The 19,693-nt window shown below is 28.2% G+C and overlaps 1 protein-coding gene across 2 annotated transcripts in view; it reads right to left on the bottom strand.

The window, feature by feature from the left end:
* LOC142329714 (uncharacterized) overlaps nucleotides 1–19,693 on the bottom strand; it is a 246,437-nt gene that overhangs the window by 9,952 nt on the left and 216,792 nt on the right. The gene's annotated exons all lie outside the window — the stretch shown is intronic.

The raw sequence follows: 19,693 nt of genomic DNA on the forward strand, positions 1-19,693 counted from the left end.
AGGAAGTCTTTTAAAAAAGTATTTTTTTGTCTTAAAGAAGTATTTTTTTATTTTTTAAAAATGTATTTTAATATAAATCTCATATTATCAGAACAAATCATTAATTTCATTGTGTTTTGAAGAACTGTTTTTCTTTACTTATCATGGAAAAATTGTACAAAATCATGTTTGAATTTAATGTCACTCTAAAAGCCGGGTAGAATTGTTTGAAAAATCTGTTTAGTCTTGCGACTATCACATAATTCATATGTATTTTAAAATAATAAATACACTAGATTACTTTTGCTTCCAGTTCTATGAACAATAAACATCAATCAGATCATTGCTAAAAAAGTAAATAAATATATCTGGTCAAGTGATGATAAGTTAGCAGATTTAAAATAAGTGTAAAAAAATGATGAAAATACTGATTGTGAAGGATGAACACTTCCTGTGTGTTTTTTATCTTTGATAAACAGTTTTACTAAAAAGAAATTTGAAACTATTACAATCCTCTTTATTATGAGATTGACAATCAGTAGTTTCAAAATATATGTTATCTTTGTGTTGAATTAGATATTTCATAAAGTAACCTTCAAAGTTTAGAATCTTCTTAGAGGTGTTAGTTATGTAATGGTTTAATTTATTAACATGTTCTTCAAATTATTTATAGCGGAATGAAAACAAAACTAGTAAGAATATTTTTCATTTGTCATAGGGAGTATTTTAAGTTAATACCTAATTATTTACTGCAAAACCTACTTCCCTCCCTATTTGAACTTTTTTTTTAAATTCTCTATAATCAAAAATACCAAGAAACGGAAAAATAATAAATTTTTTTAATTTTAATTTTTTTATGCTCTATTAAGAAAGAAGTTTATATAAATATTATTTTGTTTCATTTTTGTCAACAAACAAATCTAGGAAAATTCACACAGTTCTACGCACTGTGATATGTACCGTATTGTATAAATACAGTTAACTTCTTAATTGATTAATTCATCTCCAGGAAGCTTAACTAACCTCCTTGATTGGGGCTTACAGGAAGCTGTGTCAATTGTTTGTGAAATGAGTGTACCTGTAGCATGTTATCATGTTATATTCATGGATTGCTGGGTCAGGACATGTTTTTAATTGGAACCAACAACAAAATGATGGTCAGAGAGAGCATCAAGGATCCATTAGTATTTAAGTATAAGTAGTTCAATCAAAACTAAACCTCCTGTGCATGAATGCTGGTGATAACAACTATCATACGAGAAATATTTGCACAATCCTTTATCATTTCCATATTTATTTACAACAAAATGTGTTGTACATGTGAAGGTCATTTTAGTTTAAAGGCATCATGATTACTATGTGTTTTTTTCATTGTCATGTATTGTTTTCTTTACTACTTTCAACATATTTTATCATGTATTAAATTAGCTTTGATGCCAGTAAGAAGGGAAGTGTATTTAAAAAAAGCACACCTAGATAAATATTTTGAAATAAACTTAACCAGTAAATTAGATAAATAATGAAATTGGTTAATTATTTTACTTGTGAGTAGATTTTAAAAAATACTATCTTTGAGTTAGTTAAACATTATTGTAAATTGCTATAGTCATTTTCCTGTTTCTGGAATACCATCCTAATTGTTCTTTTTACAATGTTAATGATATGGGATTTATTCTTACCAAATTACAATGTTTTTAATATAAGTTAAAATCCTTTTTACCATTTGGAATGTTTCTATCTTGATTAGGAATATTTTATTTTAAGTCTTGATCTTAAAAACCAATTCAGTGTAATTTTTTCACTATCATTTAAAGCGCGCTTTGATTTTTTGGGTTATTAAAAAAGTTGAAAAAAACATTGCACCGAGAAACTTTGAACATTAATTTTTATTTATAATAGTCATCATATGTCTCTGTTGTTATCAAGGGTACACTTTAAATTTTTTTATATTAAATATGTTTAATATCATATATTCTAAATTAGATATTGACTCATACAACTACTTCATAGTTAATCAACGAGGAGTTGTACTGCTTATATGTTCTTTGTGTATGTAACTGTATATCAGTTCAGAACATAAATATTTAAAATTTGATATGGAAGTTTTTATACACTACTAAATGTAAAAACAATGTTATAAGAAATTAAGAATTACCTTGGATAAACCAAAATAAGTTATATTTATTTTACTATTGTAACATGAATTTTTTATTTTTTTTAATTATCTTCGTTGCTTTAATTAATTTACTAGAAACTTACTGAGAAGTTTGTACATGGCAGAATATGGAAACTGAATTTGTAGCATGAAAAATGCTATGCCTGACCGAGATTTGAACCTGGGACCTCCAGATGAAAGACCGAGATATTACCACTCTGCCATGGAGATTGGTGGACCATTCATATATATATATATATATATATATATATATATATATATATTTATTTTATTAGATCAACCAAAGTACAAAGTAAATAAAGTAGGGTGACTTACCTTATTCCACTATATATGCAGGAGTGCTTTCACGATTTACTTACATCATCAGGTGCATTATATATTCATATATTCATCTCAAATTAAACTATAAACTTCATAAAATATAACTTTTCATGCATTTATTCGGTTAAATTAAAAATTAAATTTAAAAATATGAAAAATTAATTAAAATTAACATCAAAAATTAAATTGTAAAACTTTTTACATATGAAAAATATCACATCAAGGCATAAAATCAAATTAAAATAAAAAATAAAAAACAAATCTTCAAATTCATATTAAAATCAAATAAAAATGAGTGTAGTAAAGTAAGTTCAGTTAAATGGATAACATGTGTAACTGCTTTAGTTAAAATAATTTTTATTTGATTTTAATTTTTAATATTATGCCTTGACGTCATATTTTTACATATGTAAACATTTTTACAATTTAATTTTAATTAATTTTTCTGATTTTTAAATTTAACTTTTAATTTTAACTGAATAAAAGTTTAAATTCTTAAAATAAAATGATTAAAGGTTTTAAATTTTAAATAAATAAACGCACGATAAGCTATTTTATGAAGTTTGTAATTTAATTTGAGATGAATTTATGAATATGTAATGCAGCTGATGATGCGAGTAAATCGCAAAAACACTCCTCCATATATAGTGGAAAAAGGTAAGTCATCCTACTTTATTTATTCTGTACTTTAGTTGATCTAATAAAATAAATATATTTGTATATAGTACAGAGGGGAATGATTCTTAAAAGAATTGATTTAAAAAAAATAAATATATATATATATATGTAAGGAAAGAATATTACTTCCGCAATACGATTGAATTTACTGCACAAGTTTGATGGGTTGGTAAGTTAGACACCTGATGGTGCAGGAAATAAAAAGAATAAGACATTAATAAACATGTGGCTTGATAATCGCTAATTGAATTAGACTAACAAAAAGTCGTTTGTAAAAGAATTTGTAAAAGAGAGGAACAACATAGTGAATAATAAACTTTGAATGTTGTTTCTTTGGTTTACAAGTAAGCTTTATAACTAATGTAATTCGCAATTGTAAAGTTTGTAAATAAATAGAATTTACCTTAGTTTACAGAGAAACACTTCAGTTTAATTATTTGTGTTTAACCCCAAGAAAAGAATAAAAAAAATATAAAACACATTTTATATATATAGATATTATTAACTTCTTAAATTTTAAAGATTTAGAAGTACAAAAAGACTAGTGTTTAAATATTAGTTATATTCTGAGGCTTGTTGAAAGAATTATACATAGTATGAACATTTCTAAAAGAAAGTCATTCTTCATTTCTGAGGCAATTTTTTCTCACTGAAAGTTTAGAGGTGAAAAATTTCTGGATTTATATTATTAATGAAATTTCACAAATTTTGTTTTAAAGTTAATTTTTTTTTTTCACAAACAAAGTTGTTTATATTTGATACAGTAGATATTAATGAAAATGTGGTATCCATAAATTTTTAAATACAGTTCCAAATTGAGTGCTTTTTTAATACTATCCTATTCTATTGGAAATGAAAAACATTATGAAGTTGTACTTTACGCTGAAATAAGTGAAACATTCCATTATTAAACATTCCATGTTTAATGTGTTTTGTTAAATCCATAAATAACTAGTTTTTTAAACTCATCAACTGAATGAGTAGTTGTTTTCATTGTTCAAATGAAATGACAATTGTTCATTGATACTGCAGTAGCCAGTTCTTGCTAATTAAAGGTATAATTTTTTCTATATTCAGATGTAGATATATACTTAGATATTCATATTACTGGTATAATTTTATCATTTACTGCTAAATTAACAGCACTTTTATTAGAATGGTAAACTTGGACATTGGTTGTTCAGTAGCTATCTACTGAATTGCAGTAGGGCTACTGCTTTTAGGTAGAGAAAATCATGAAATTGGAAAAATAAAAATGAAAGCAGTGTGTCAATTTTGCAAATGTTGGCAAGAATACTTATGAATTTTAGGTAGATACAATAACAAAAGAGTTTTATGCAAAACAATAATTAGAAGTTGTTTAATATATATTTTTGTTGTTAAAAGCCATTCCTAAGATAAATCAGGGCAAATGAACTGTGTGCAGGGAACACTAAAACACTTTCATGCAATCTGAAACTGTTAAAATATATATATATAAATATTTTTTTTTTAACATTCTCAGGAATGGTCGGCCTGAGTCCGTAAAAGACTACACCTCATTAACATGTTATACATATCATCCTCATTTCATTAGGTCCTGGGGAGTTGCTAATTGTTTGCTAGTTGTACAGACTGCAACATAAACATTAGGAAAGTAAGTAAATAGGTAATTTAAAAAACATAAAAATCATCTGATTCAATTTTTATTTGAATGTGTAAACAGTATGGGATTGTGAAATATAAATTTTTGGTTTATAGAATATTTCCTGCTGTATTATAATTTTTCGTTATTTTTTAAATGTCATTCATCAAAAATTAAAATCTATTAGAAAGTTTTACAGTTCTGAATATCTGAAATTAGATAACCAAAATCCTAGATAATCTGAAATTATAATAAAAATTTTAAATATTTTCTCTATTAAAAGCCATCCACTACTTCAGACAATTATGCTGCAAAAGTACATTGAGTACCTACATTGTTGTTATAAACAATATATAGAAAATAGAACACATAATGTATGTTACGCTTAATAAAAATAATAACTTTAAAGAAAATGCATGATAGCATTTTAATTCATTTTTGACAAATGTCATACATCTGTCATGTGTTTATTAAAGCCTACTTTATAAATATTCTCTATTTGATGTTTAGAGATCTTACACACTTTAAATCAATATTTCTTTACTTTACTTTCACTCTAATCACTCTGCTTTCTAATCTGTTAATTTATTTGATGAGTAGAAAAAATCTACAAGACAAAACAAATTTACCATTTTTTATTTAATTATGTTGCAGTTATAAATATGGTTGATAATTATTTTCTTTCTACAATGTTGTTATTTTTACAAGATTATATTAATGCTTAAAACTGAATAGATCCAATTTAACCAAAATTGTCTTCCCTAATTATTTTAAGTAACAGGTCTGTTACTAAGCAGGTGTAGACATTTCATCTGATTCATGGATGGTAGTAGAGTATAAGTAATTTTTATGTAAATTTGATATAACATTTTGCTGAGTTTAATTTTTTTTAAAATAATCAATGGATGAAGCCACCATTACTTGATGAAAATTCATCATAACATAAGAATATAAACAAAATAATATGTTATTAGATTTCTACAAAATGTAATTAAAAAATCACAACAGTTGTTTCAATTCACATTACCTTCCTCAGGTTTTACAAACAGATTACTCTGTGTATAACATGTGTATTTTTTCAATAATATTCTATTTTTGATATTAACACAAATTCAGAAATATTAAAAATTAATAAAGATGACATAAAATTAAATATATTAGAAAAATATTACATATATAAATACAAACAAAATTTCAATTTGATAAGCCATCAGAGTATTTGAGGTAGATAGTCTTATAAAAACTATAACAGATAGCAGCACGGATATAGTAAATTAATATGCAATTTCATTATTTTAGTATTTTAATCTTTATTATGCAGTTTAATTTAATATTTCAATCATGACTGAGGATGCAGGATCCTGTAAAAGTACTTTCATGGTAAAATTAAGGTAAGATGTGTCTTATCTCAATATTCTGTGTTTTAATTTAACACTACAGAGGAATAATATTAATTTTAAAAATATTAATTTCAGTTAAATAATATATATATATATATATAGAGAGAGAGTACTACCTAACTGTACTGTGCCTCAAGTGAGGCGTAACCTTACTCTCTATGTAAATATCATTTTATTATTTTCTAATGAATAAAAGCTTTTTTTTAAAGCAGAAAACTATTCTGTAGAGCTAAAAGATGTTTTCAAACATACCTGAAATTAGTTTACATTTGAGTGTAGTAATGCAATAGATGTTAATCTAGTATAACATTTATAATAATAAATGTTTCAATTATAAAAATAAATATATAAATAAAACATATTGTTAAATCTAATAAACTTATTTATTGAAACAAAATTCATTTTGTGAAATATGACTGTCAGTTGAATTAAGTTGCAACACGTTTTTAAGTTAGTGTTTTCCTGTGCTTCAAAGCACTTGACTGGCAATTCTGCTTCATGAGATGCTTCTTGGAATAAAGGGAAATTAATCAGATCATTTACCCTGTACTGTTTGATATATTGATTCATTACTGTTAATAGCCATTGCACCATAAGATTTTCTGTAACCTGATTATCTAAATTCATCTTTAAAGTGATTAAAATCTCTAATTTTTGTCAAAACATCAGAAGCTGATAATTCTTCTTTTGCTGTTAGTTTACTTACATCTATTGCAGTGAAATTTTCTAAGTTATCCCCACATGTAATTTCAGTAAAATAATATATATATATATAGTAAGTATAGTTTATAGTGACGTCGGATATAATGACCAAAAATTGTTTCTTGGTTGGTTTGGTATGGTGTTAATACATAAATACAGTATTATAATTGAATCAGTTGTGGGACATATTGGTTTTTATTCCTTTTTTTCTATTGCACCATTGTATCGCTTGTAATGATGGATGGAAGTGATTCGTCAGTAAGGTAGTACATCTACATTGTAGCTACAGAAATATTTGAGGGTTAAAATGCGTCACCTTTTCCTTTTTACTTCCATATGTGCTATAGTTCTTGACACCAGAAAGAACCCATCTGTTTAAAGGCGAAACGTGTTTGGGGAGAAAATTATTAATAAAGACTAACAGTACTAATTTCTACAAATATGACTGGAACTGACAAAAAAAACTTCTGGTTACAGGGAAGTGTGAAACCCCGATGTTTTAAAAATTTGAAATCGCTCCTTGTTATGTTCGAAAGTAAAAAGAAAGCTTGGATGACAAGTGATATCTTTACGTTTTGGTTACGAAAATGGGACTGTGAATTAAAGTTTGAAAATGACAAAATACTGCTGCTCATTGATAACTGTTCGGTTCTCTCACACGTTGAAAATCTTTCGTGTATAAAGTTAGTGTTCTTACCACCGAAAACAATAATCTTACAGCCCTTAGATCAAGTCGGTAAAAGTCCACTACAAAAAACACCTAATTTTACAAATGATACAGGATTCAGAACAAAAAAAAGGAAACACAAGTAATTATTCTGATGCTGTAATTATGTTAGAAAGATCATGGAATGAGGTTTCTCCGCTGACTGTAAAAAATTGCTTTCGACATGTAGGATTTTTACCACAGGCTGAGAAGTTACTAACATTCTATGTGAAGAAGAATCTTTAGCGGAATGGAGCAATAGTCTGCAAAACCAATCGTTGTCAAATGCATTGTTTGAAGATTATCAAGAGGTTGACAAACGCATGAAACTGTAGCAGATGATGTGACTTCAGTACTTCTGCTAGTGACTTCAGTACTAGCAGAAATAGACGGGGACGTAGGTAATGACAATGAAGGTAATGATAGCGACAGCAATGAAGACATCAACCCGCTAAATCTCAGAAGTTTTAGCGGCAATGAAACCGTTTGCAGATTCTCAGTTTTACAGAAATTGCTAATGAAGAAATGAAGAGTGTTTGTGTAGATTTGGAAAAGAAATCTTCAAAAACTGTAGTACATTATGAAATGTTCGAAACAAAGCTAAATAACCGACTTTTTGTAGAAAAAGTAATTTTTACAATTTTACTCTATCGTATTTGTATTTATTATTGCATATTTTTATTTATTTTATTTTATATTATTTTATTACAGAAATAAATTATTATTTTTTATATTTATTATTTCATTGTATTACAATACCCGTGTAGATGGCATATTAAAGTTGTACCACTAAGCTACCTAAACATCGGTTGTTGTGAATATAAGCAGATTAAAAACCATTACTGTCATTATTAGTACAATTTTCTTGAGAATTTTTACATTTTTCCTTCTAACCTTATCTGTCTACAGTTAGTTACCATAAACATCTATATAAAGCATAAACATTATTGAGTGCATTAGTGTACGGTAATTTATCAGGTGTTTCTATGCATCTCTTACCAACTACCAGTTTACTATCGGAATTCAAAATTCCTAATCATTTTTTTCACAATGCACCAGTACATACTTTTACAAAATCTTTTGCATATTGCTATTATTATTTCATTGTTTTAACTCGCTTATAGTTATTAATTTAACTGAAATTAGTGTTTGTAGGACTAGTCAAAGTGTTGAATATGCCATAACGTCATAAGTATAGTAATATTTATGCAACAAAATGCCAACGAATATTTTTTGAATAAAATATCAATTCTTAAAATGATGGAAAAAAGCATCAAATCATAATAAATTGCATTTGACATCATGTTCATTTTCTCAAACAAATATTGTTACAACATGAGCAAATATTACACAAGACAAATACTTGTACAAAAATCAAAATAATCAACGTATAAAAATCATCTATTCAAATGACAAATATTTTTTATTCAGTTATTTTTATAGAAAAATAAATAACTGAAATTGGTATAAATAAAAATTATTTTTCTCAAGTAATTTTTTTTTTTTTTTACTTTGCTTGAAATATGTTTGTGGACAACTTGTAAAAATGTATGTTACAACTCAAACTTCTATGTATAGTAGAGTGGAGAGCAATTTTTTTTAAATTTTTACTTAAAATTTATTTACTTCAACTATATTTGTTTTCCTTTGCACAAGTTACTCCTGTCCATGATGTTCAAAACTGGTAATTCAAAAGTGAGGCAGAATTATAAAAAATAATGATGGATTTTAACAGTGATCTAACAAGACCCTTTAACAATCAGTTTCATTGTCATTTTAGGGTTATTATTAGTATTGTTTATAGAATATGAATATGTTATGAAAATTGCATCAGATTATCTTGAAAAAGATTATAAATAAATTAGGTTGTATTACACAATTCATAAATCATTTTATTTAGGCTTATTCATAAATATTTATTTGGGCTCAGTCTATGAGAAATCCAGTACATTTTATGAGTTCTTCACAGAATTTGTTGAAAGCGGTATATTAAGTTTTATGATAAAGTGTTATTTAATTAAGAACACATATAATAATTACATGAGGGTCAGAGACTAAGGAAAATTGTATCTATAAATGTTCTTACTCTTACCATCCACAAGTTTGATGAAATGCCTATACTTGTTACTTTTAATCAAATTATGTTTTATATACAGATATTTATTTCTTTTTATTTCTATAACATTAACATGCGTATGCACAAGTATTTCAATGAGAAGAATAAAATAAATTGAATGTTTGATGAAAAATACCAAGAGTTTATTGGAAATTGAACCTAGGACACCTAAAAAAATTTAACTATTCTTTTCTATCAATTTAGGCACTAAATTTACTACTTTAGCATGCTGTTACTCTTACACAGATTTATTAACTTTTTTCTAATTAATCACTATTTTGTAATATTAATTAAACAATAAACTATTTAATTTGTAATTATTTATGGTAATTCTTTACAGTTTTATTAAGTTTAAATTTGTGTAAAAAATAATTAATATATTAATAAAAGCAAGGAATGGATAAAGGTTTAAAGGAAAAACAGCCATGCAAATTTTACATTTAATATTTGAACTGGAAACAAGGAATTGATGAAAAGGTTGTTTTAAAGCAGAAAAAAGAAAAATAGATTTTTCTGTGAAATGAGTAAATAATGTAATGTTTCTAAAGCAAGATTTATCAAACCCAAAAAAAAGTAAAAATGAAATAAATTATAAAAAATATTCAATTTGCCTATGCTATTACTATGGAAATATCAAAGCTGTATTAATATGTATATTACATACTACTGTATAAAAAATTTTAATAATATTCTAAAAAAAACTACGAATCAATCTCTACAAAAATTATTTAGTCATTTTCTCACCACTGCCATCTTGCTATTTTATAAATTTGAAAAAGGAATATTTTATCAAAAAAAAGTTATATATATAAATAAAATTTTAAAATGAAATTCATAAACTTACTGGATTTTATTTAAATTTAAAATGTTATATGATTAACACTTAATAATGATTAATAGTTTTATTTTAATATTATTTTATTTACTAATAAATTCTTCATTATAAAAATGAAAAAAGACTTTAAAACTGATTACCTGAACTCATATACAAAATGTCCGTATATTATAAATCTATTATTTCATTAATAAAATTATTTTTTGAAAGGAGTATTATATATTATTGTTAGTTACATCAGTGTTTTTGAATAAATACATGTATATGTATTACTTTCTGACTTCCTCCCTTTCCAGGAAAAGATATCTGATATTCTGAAGAATTATGTGTAGCACGGGTTCCCACTGCTTGGAAGAGGTCTAAAGCACTCTTTCAGGGCAGAGTTAATTTATATCTCGTTTTGTTCGGTACCTTTCTCACTTTGAATTTCTTTGAGTTTAATGAGATACCCTATGGATCTATGCTAAATACGTAGTGATGTTTAGTATTTAGATAGTTTTTGATAAGAGTGGCTCTACCATAGACCTATTGAGGAACTCTGTTTCCTATCCTTGGCTATATTAAAAACCCTAAATGGGCTGAGGTGCTTATTAAATGCTTAAGTCTTCTGTCCCTCTTACAGTATTTAAATACTGTTACAGTATTTTTAACAGTATTTAAATAAATTTATCTTAAAATCATTTTTAATACAAGTTTATAATTTTCTTTCTGCCCCAAGTTACATTTTTAGAATGTGCTAATATTCTAAAATATATGGTATATATGGCATTCATTCTACATAATTTAATTTTTTTATTCAATTTTACTAAATAATGACAATAGGTAGAATGTTAAAATTACAATGTTGCATGCAGTTCTAGATATAGTTAATTTTGTATTTCTGTTAATTTCTGTCACATTTCTTGGCTTGTTGAGCGTGCCAACCTTCTTTATTTCTGCAGACCTTTTGAGATTACTGATGTAATAATCTAAACCTATCTTTATTTTTATTTAATGATGTCATTAATATATAACTGTGTTTTAATCTTGTTATTTTATGATTTACTTTGCTGCAGTATGTTAATTGAGTGAGACTATTCTGGTTGGTTGAGTGCACTATTGTACATGATGATGAGAATATTTTATGGATTGTTGTGATTTAAGTGGAAGAGACAAAAATTACAACAACTTTAAAATATGAATTGTGTATTTTGTTTATTGTTAAATGTGTTCTGAACAAAGAAGTAAAAATCAACAGATGATAAAAATTATGAATATAATTAGTAGGTATTTTATAATGATAATGATATTCTACAGAAGCTATTATTATTATTGTTTTGTAATAGTTTAACTTAGTAACTGTTTGTGTACTTTATTTGAATCAGGTAAAGTTATATATCCGGCCTCTGTGGCACGAGTGTTAGCGTCTTGGCCTTTCATCCAGAGGTCCTGGGTTCGAATCTCAGTCAGGCATGACATTCTCACACACACTACAAATCATTCATCTCATCCTTTGAAGCAATACCTAACGGTGGTCCCAAAGGTAAAAAAAAAAGTTAAAGTTTTAAAAAAATTCAAAGTATTATGAAAAAAATCTATAGTACATTCAATTAAGATATCTAAAATAAATATTTTATTTTTTTTTAACCTAAAAATTGTCATGAATAATTTTATTAATTTATCAGCATTAGAAAAAACTGATACAAATAAAATTAGGTAATCTGATTTTATTATTTCTTATGAATTATATGGTAAAAAAAATAATTTACTAATAATATTAAGAATTACTTTTTTTAGGAAAAATTTGATATTTGTATTTGTTTATAAATATACATTTAAAGATCAGAAAATTACTGTAAATGTAATGATGAATGCTTATTGTTTCCAATACGTCTTAAAAAAAAGATTTGTTTTATAATTTACAGAATCTGTATACTGATGTACCACTCAAAGATATGTGATAGAATGTTAAAAACATAAATAAATAAAATAATAAAAAAGTTTAAGGAAAGAGAAAACTGCATGATAAATCTTTTTTTCTAAACCACCTACATAGAAAACAAAAAATGAAAAATTCACAACTTTCCCTCACCTTCTTGAAAAGTTTAACAATAAGAGCTCACATTATAAATTTGCTTCAAATTTATAATATGAGCTCTTATTGTTTTTTTTTTGTTTTTTTTATAATTTCCTATTATTTAGTTTAAATTTATTTTAATATTGTATTTAATCAATATTTTATAATTGTTAGATATGTATATATATTTATTTTTTAAGTCAAATTTTCTGAATTTATGATATTCTAGAGAACTACAATGTACGCATTAAACAGATTTTTAAGCTCTTTCTTTGATTTGATAAGCTACTTCATAATTTCCAATGGTTTTAAATTTTAGTATGGAAAAAACAGAATTTTCCAACTCCTTTTTTTTACATAATCAACATATTAGTGTCAGAAACACCCCTCTTCTAGTGCAGGATGTTTAAAAAAAGTCATGTTTGAGATGTATTTTTTTTTATTAATTCACCACATAAGCTTGAACTTGTCTGTGGATGTATGAAATGGAAACATGTATATTTTTTTGTTGTTAAATTTTCAGATTCAATAATTTAAGATATTCTTTTGTATATTAAAGCTACGAACTGATTACGGATACTTAGGTTAATTTTGATGAAAGTATGCTCTTTGATAGCAATAAATAAAATATGAATGAATATTCCTTAATTAATTACTTTTCAGTTGTTACTTTTAATTTTTCAGTATTTATTTTCCTGGTTTTACTTTAAATTTAATTGGCAGTTATTCCTTAACTTGGGTGACCTATAAGTACCAGTTTACTGAAGACATCTTTAATGACTGACATTTTACTTTTACTTCATACTCTTTAACTTCAAGAAAGTTTTTCGTTGAGACATTCTACACAGGTACAGAACCAACAGGTTGTAAGCAGATGCATTCATTATACTTCATGCCAAGGACCATTTTTTTTATTTTCCTGGCTTAGCATATTTTCTCATCAGTCAAAAAATCATCTATCAGGTTTTTGACAATTCTCAACATTCTATTTCCTAAGGAGTTCATAAAGACAAAAAACACGCATTTTTCGAGATGTATACGAGGTGCGACAATAAAGTAATGAGACTGATGTGAAAAAAAATGTTGCTTACCGTTTTAGCCATGTTTAGTGTTGTCTCCTTCAAAGTAGTTCCCCTCTGATTGCACACACTTATTCCAGCGCTTCTGCCATTGATGGTAACATTTCTGGAATTCATCTTCTGTAATATCCTCAAAGACCCTCGTCACAGCTTTTTGGACATCTTGTGTTGTTTGAAAATAGTGTCCCTTGACCGCCATTTTGACTCTTGGAAATAGAAAAAAGTCGCACGGAGCGATATCTGGTGAATAAGGTGGCTGTGGTAGTACTGAAATTTGTTTTGAGGGTAAAAATTGCTGTACTGACAGAGCAGTATGGGATGGCGCATGATCGTGATGCAGAATCTAATCAGCAATTTTGGCACGGTCACGAAAAACTCGTTTACGAAGTCTTTCTAAAATTTCTTTGCAGAAATATTGGTTAACTGTATGTCCAGGAGGCTCCCACTCTTTATGAACAATTCCCTTGGAATCAAAGAAGCACACAAGCATGCATTTCACTTTTGACTTTGACATGCGAGCTTTTTTTGGTCTGGGTGATCCCTTTGAGCACCGTTGCGAACTTTGGCGTTTTGTCTCTGGATCGTATTGAAAAAACCGACCTTCATCACCAATGATAACACGGCTCAACAAATCTGGATTGATTTCCGTTTGCTCTAACATATCGGCTGCCACATGTTTCCGTGTTTCTCGCTGTTGTGTGAGATTTATGGGGACCATTTTTGCACAAATCTTTCTCATACCAAGATCTTCAGTTAATATTAGACGAACCGTTTCTCGATTGATGTTGAGTTCTTCTGCAATCATTTTCACAGATAATCTTCGATCAGATCGTACGATTTCACGCACCCTGGTCAAGTTAACAAATGTCCGTGAGGTTGATGGTCGTCCACTGCGGTCTTCATCTTCAACATTCGTTCTGCCTTCACTAAAAATTTTATGCCACCGAAAAACTTGAGCTCTTGACATAATTTCCTCTCCAAAAGCCTTCTGAAGCTTACCAAAAGTTGTCGTCGCGTTTTTACCCGATTTAACGCAAAAAGAAACGGCATACCGTTGCGCAATATTTTGCGGATTCATTTCTGTGACGAGACACAAACACGTGTTCACTTATTACAGCACAACTCACGATCGAGCAGTTGCATCAATGTTCCGCTTGGACTAGAAGTTCTTATAGATCAAGGTCAAAGATGGTGTGCCTACGCAAGCTGCAGGGTTGCCACATCTTGCAAAGAAAAATCAGTCTCATTACTTTATTGTCGCACCTCGTATATGAATGTATGTTGCATTACTTTTCTTAATACCTTCAGCACTGATTTTGATCAAACATGGTCAGTTAGTATCTACATTGGAAGATGTGTGCTAAAATATTGTTAAACTTTTCAAGGAGGTGAGGGAAAGTTGTGAATTTTTCATTTTTTGTTTTCTATGCTAGTGGTTTAGAAAAAAAATTAGCATTTAGGTAGGACATAAACTTTCAGCAAAAAATTGAAAAATCTTCAGGGTTTCTTAGAATATTTCAATTGGAAGTAGAAATATGTTTAAAATAATCACATATGGGCATTCTCAGTTGCCTATCACGCATAATTGCAAATCTTTTTGATTTTCAAGTATTAACCCAAATTTTCAAATATTTTGTGGTGAATTTAAACAAAATTTTAAAATTGCTACAATCAAGTTGTATTGATAATATAATTAGTATATGATCATTATGAAAACATCATGAATAATCAGCATCATTGTAAAGTTAAAGATTTGTAACAAAACATCATTCCCACACTCTCCTACAAAATCTGTGGTTCAATATGTCAAATTTTTCATTTATTGCTCAAAAACTCAAAATTTTACATTAGCAATTAAACTACATGATCCTTTTAATATCTTGTTTTAAATTAAATGAGGAAATTTGGAAAGCTCAGTTACCAGCCTTGTTTTTATTGTTTATCAGATTAAGCCTTCTCTAGAAAATAAAAATATTTTATCAGAAGAGATTTTCTTCCAAGTTATTTATTAGTTTTTTTTTTTTAGGATCTTCTAATTTAAATTGTCTGATTTATTTAAATTTCAAAATGAACTTAGGCCATCAAGAGTAAAATTTCTTTTCTTTGATTGGGTTATTACTTTTTTCACTTTTTTTATTGTAGTACATTTTGTTTGTAAAACAATGTTTATGTTTAAAAGTATTTCAGCTGTTTAATTTCATTAATATCTAATTATTTGTATTACATTATATTAGTTTATATAAATATGAAACTAATTGATAACATTTTTATATAAACACACCTCCCCCCCCCACACACACACACATACACACACAAATATATATATATATTGAGGTGGAAGGGAGGGAGGGGGGAGAAATATATACTAGTTATGTAACCCTTCTCAGGAATTGAATCTTTAAAGTTAGAAAATCTTATTTTTAGTCACTAAAAATTTCTGTTATGAATCAGAAGGAAGAAAAACGCCTTATAGTTTCGATGAAAAACTTTAAATTTTTATGGATTTGTTTATTTATAGTTAAACAAATATTTTAATGAAATTATTTTTAACTGAATAAAGTATATTCTTATATTATACTGTTTTGTAACTCTGTTACATGGTATGGTCACAACAGAGTTAAATGGTTGAAATGGAACAGGTTGGGGACACTACCACCATAGTTGCAGATGTGATGTAATTTGTTAATCTGCTTAACAACATCTGACTGAAAGGTTTTTCTGTTTAGTACAAGATGACCATAATTAGTATATATACATGAATACCCAAAAAAAATTTGTGTAATGTATTTAGGGTGTACGTATGTTTGTTCCACCGTACCAGCTTAATAGCTGAACCGATTTTGATGTACAACCCTACCAGCCTCCATGTACTAGTGGTAGCATTTCAGCCTTTCATTCCAAGGTCCCGGGTTCAAATCCCAGTCAGGCATGGCATTTTTCACACATGCTACAGATCATTCATCTCATCCTCTGAAGCAATACCTAATGATGGACCAAACAAGAAACAAGGTGATTAAATAAGAAAAAAAAATGATGTACAACCCTGTCCTGGAATCCTTACATTACCAGGAGTGTCATAAGATATATATGTGTTTAAATAAATTTGAAAAATTTGTATTATACTGCATACAAATACTATATACAAAATTGTCTCCTGCATGCTCCTTAATTATCCGGTATTAAAGAGCAGCGTTTGCCAGCAATTGTTTTTTTTATTTTTAATATTTATCTCTTGTTAAAAGTAGGTATAGATTGTCAAAGAACAAAGTGAGATTTTTCACTCACTGTCTTAGTCCAATTTTAATTTTTTTTTTTTGTTAGGTGACATTCCAATAATTTGTAATGAAGATGATATCTGGAAAAATACTAATTCTTTGGACTGGTTTCTCTATTACTGACTTTTTTATGGGGGTAGACGGAATTTTTAAAGTTATAAGGCTATTTTATTTTATGGCTGGATGCCCTTCCTACATTAAATCTACTAGAGAAAATATATCAAATTTTATGATATTAAAAAATACCATGCCCAACCAGAATTCAACTCTGGAACCTTCTAGTGGATGAAAGAGAAGCAATACTATCACTTATCACAGAGGTCAGAACTTTAGGATGAATGAATTATATTACTAAAATATACTTTTATTTGAATCTGGTAATTGGTAATAATTACTGTGGGTTATTAAATACAGAATCAGTGTGTTTATAGGCTTTTTTTTTTGTCTTCAGTCATTTGACTGGTTTGATGCAGCTCTCCAAGATTCCCTATCTAGTGCTAGTCGTTTCATTTCAGTATACCCTCTACATCCTACATCCCTAACAATTTGTTTTACATATTCCAAACATGGCCTGCCTACACAATTTTTCCCTTCTACCTGTCCTTCCAATATTAAAGCAACTATTCCAGGATGCCTTAGTATGTGGCCTATAAGTCTGTCTCTTCTTTTAACTATATTTTTCCAAATGCTTCTTTCTTCATCTATTTGCCGCAGTACCTCTTCATTTGTCACTTTATCCACCCATCTGATTTTTAACATTCTCCTATAGCACCACATTTCAAAAGCTTCTAATCTTTTCTTCTCAGATACTCCGATCGTCCAAGTTTCACTTCCATATAAAGCGACACTCCAAACATACACTTTCAAAAATCTTTTACTGACATTTAAATTAATTTTTGATGTAAACAAATTTCTTACTGAAGGCTCGTTTCGCTTGTGCTATTCGGCATTTTATATCGCTCCTGCTTCGTCCATCTTTAGTAATTCTACTTCCCAAATAACAAAATTCTTCTACCTCCATAATCTTTTCTCCTCCTATTTTCACATTCAGTGGTCCATCTTTGTTATTTCTACTATATTTCATTATTTTGGTTTTGTTCTAGTTTATTTTCATGCGATAGTTCTTGCATAGGACTTCATCTATGCCGTTCATTGTTTCTTCTAAATCCTTTTTACTCTCGGCTAGAATTACTATATTATCAGCAAATCGTAGCATCTTTATCTTTTCACCTTGTACTGTTACTCCGAATCTAAATTGTTCTTTAACATCATTAACTGCTAGTTCCATGTAAAGATTAAAAAGTAACGGAGATACTTTTAATGTTACGGAGTAACATCCTTGTCGAACTCCCTTTCTTATTACGGCTTCTTTCTTATGTTCTTCAATTGTTACTGTTTCTGTTTGGTTCCTGTACATGTTAGCAATTGTTCTTCTATCTCTGTATTTGAACCCTAATTTTTTTAAAATGCTGAACATTTTATTCCAGTCTACGTTATCGAATGCCTTTTCTGGGTCTATAAACGCCAAGTATGTTGGTTTGTTTTTCTTTAATCTTCCTTCTACTATTAATCTGAGGCCTAAAATTGCTTCCCTTGTCCCTATACTTTTCCTGAAATCAAATTGGTCTTCTCCTATCACTTCTTCCACTCTCCTCTCAATTCTTCTGTATAGAATTTTAGTTAAGATTTTTGATGCACGACTAGTTAAACTAATTGTTCTGTATTCTTCACATTTATCTGCCCCTGCTTTCTTTGGTATCATGACTATAACACTTTTTTTGAATTCTGACGGAAATTCCCCTTTTTCATATATATTACACACCAGTTTGTATAATCTACCAATCGCTTCCTCACCTGCACTGCGCAGTAATTCTGCTGGTATTCCGTCTATTCCAGGAGTCTTTCTGCCATTTAAATCTTTTAATGCTCTCTTAAATTCAGATTTCAGTATTGTTTCTCCCATTTCATCCTCCTCAAATTCCTCTATTACCATTTCCTAATTCATTTCCTCTGTATAACTCTTCAATATATTCCACCCATCTATCGACTTTACCTTTCGTATTATATATTGGTGTACCATCTTTGTTTAACATATTATTAGATTTTAATTTATGTACCCCAAAATTTTCCTTAACTTTCCTGTATGCTCCGTCTATTTTACCAATGTTCATTTCTCTTTCCACTTCTGAACACTTTTCTTTAATCCACTCTTCTTTCGCCAGTTTGCACTTCCTGTTTATAGCATTTCTTAATTGACATTCCTTTTACTTTCTTCCTCACTAGCATTCTTATATTTTCTACGTTCATCCATCAGCTGCAATATATCGTCTGAAACCCAAGGTTTTCTACCAGTTCTCTTTATTCCGCCTAAGTTTGCTTCTGCTGATTTAAGAATTTCCTTTTTAACATTCTCCCATTCTTCTTCTACATTTACTACCTTATCTTTTTTACTCAGACCTCTTGCGATGTCCTCAAAAATCTTCTTTACCTCCTCTTCCTCAAGCTTCTTTAAATTCCACCGATTCATCTGACACCTTTTCTTCAGGTTTTTAAACCCCAATCTACATTTCATTATCACCAAATTATGGTCGCTATCAATGTCTGCTCCAGGGTAAGTTTTGCAGTCAACGAGTTAATTTCTAAATCTTTGCTTAACCATGATATAATCTATCTGATACCTTGCAGTATCGCCTGGCTTTTTCCAAGTGTATATTCTTCTATTATGATTTTTAAATCGGGTTTTGGC

This window comes from Lycorma delicatula, chromosome 9, assembly GCF_047948215.1.
Source record: "Lycorma delicatula isolate Av1 chromosome 9, ASM4794821v1, whole genome shotgun sequence".
NCBI classification, from domain to species: domain Eukaryota; kingdom Metazoa; phylum Arthropoda; class Insecta; order Hemiptera; family Fulgoridae; genus Lycorma; species Lycorma delicatula.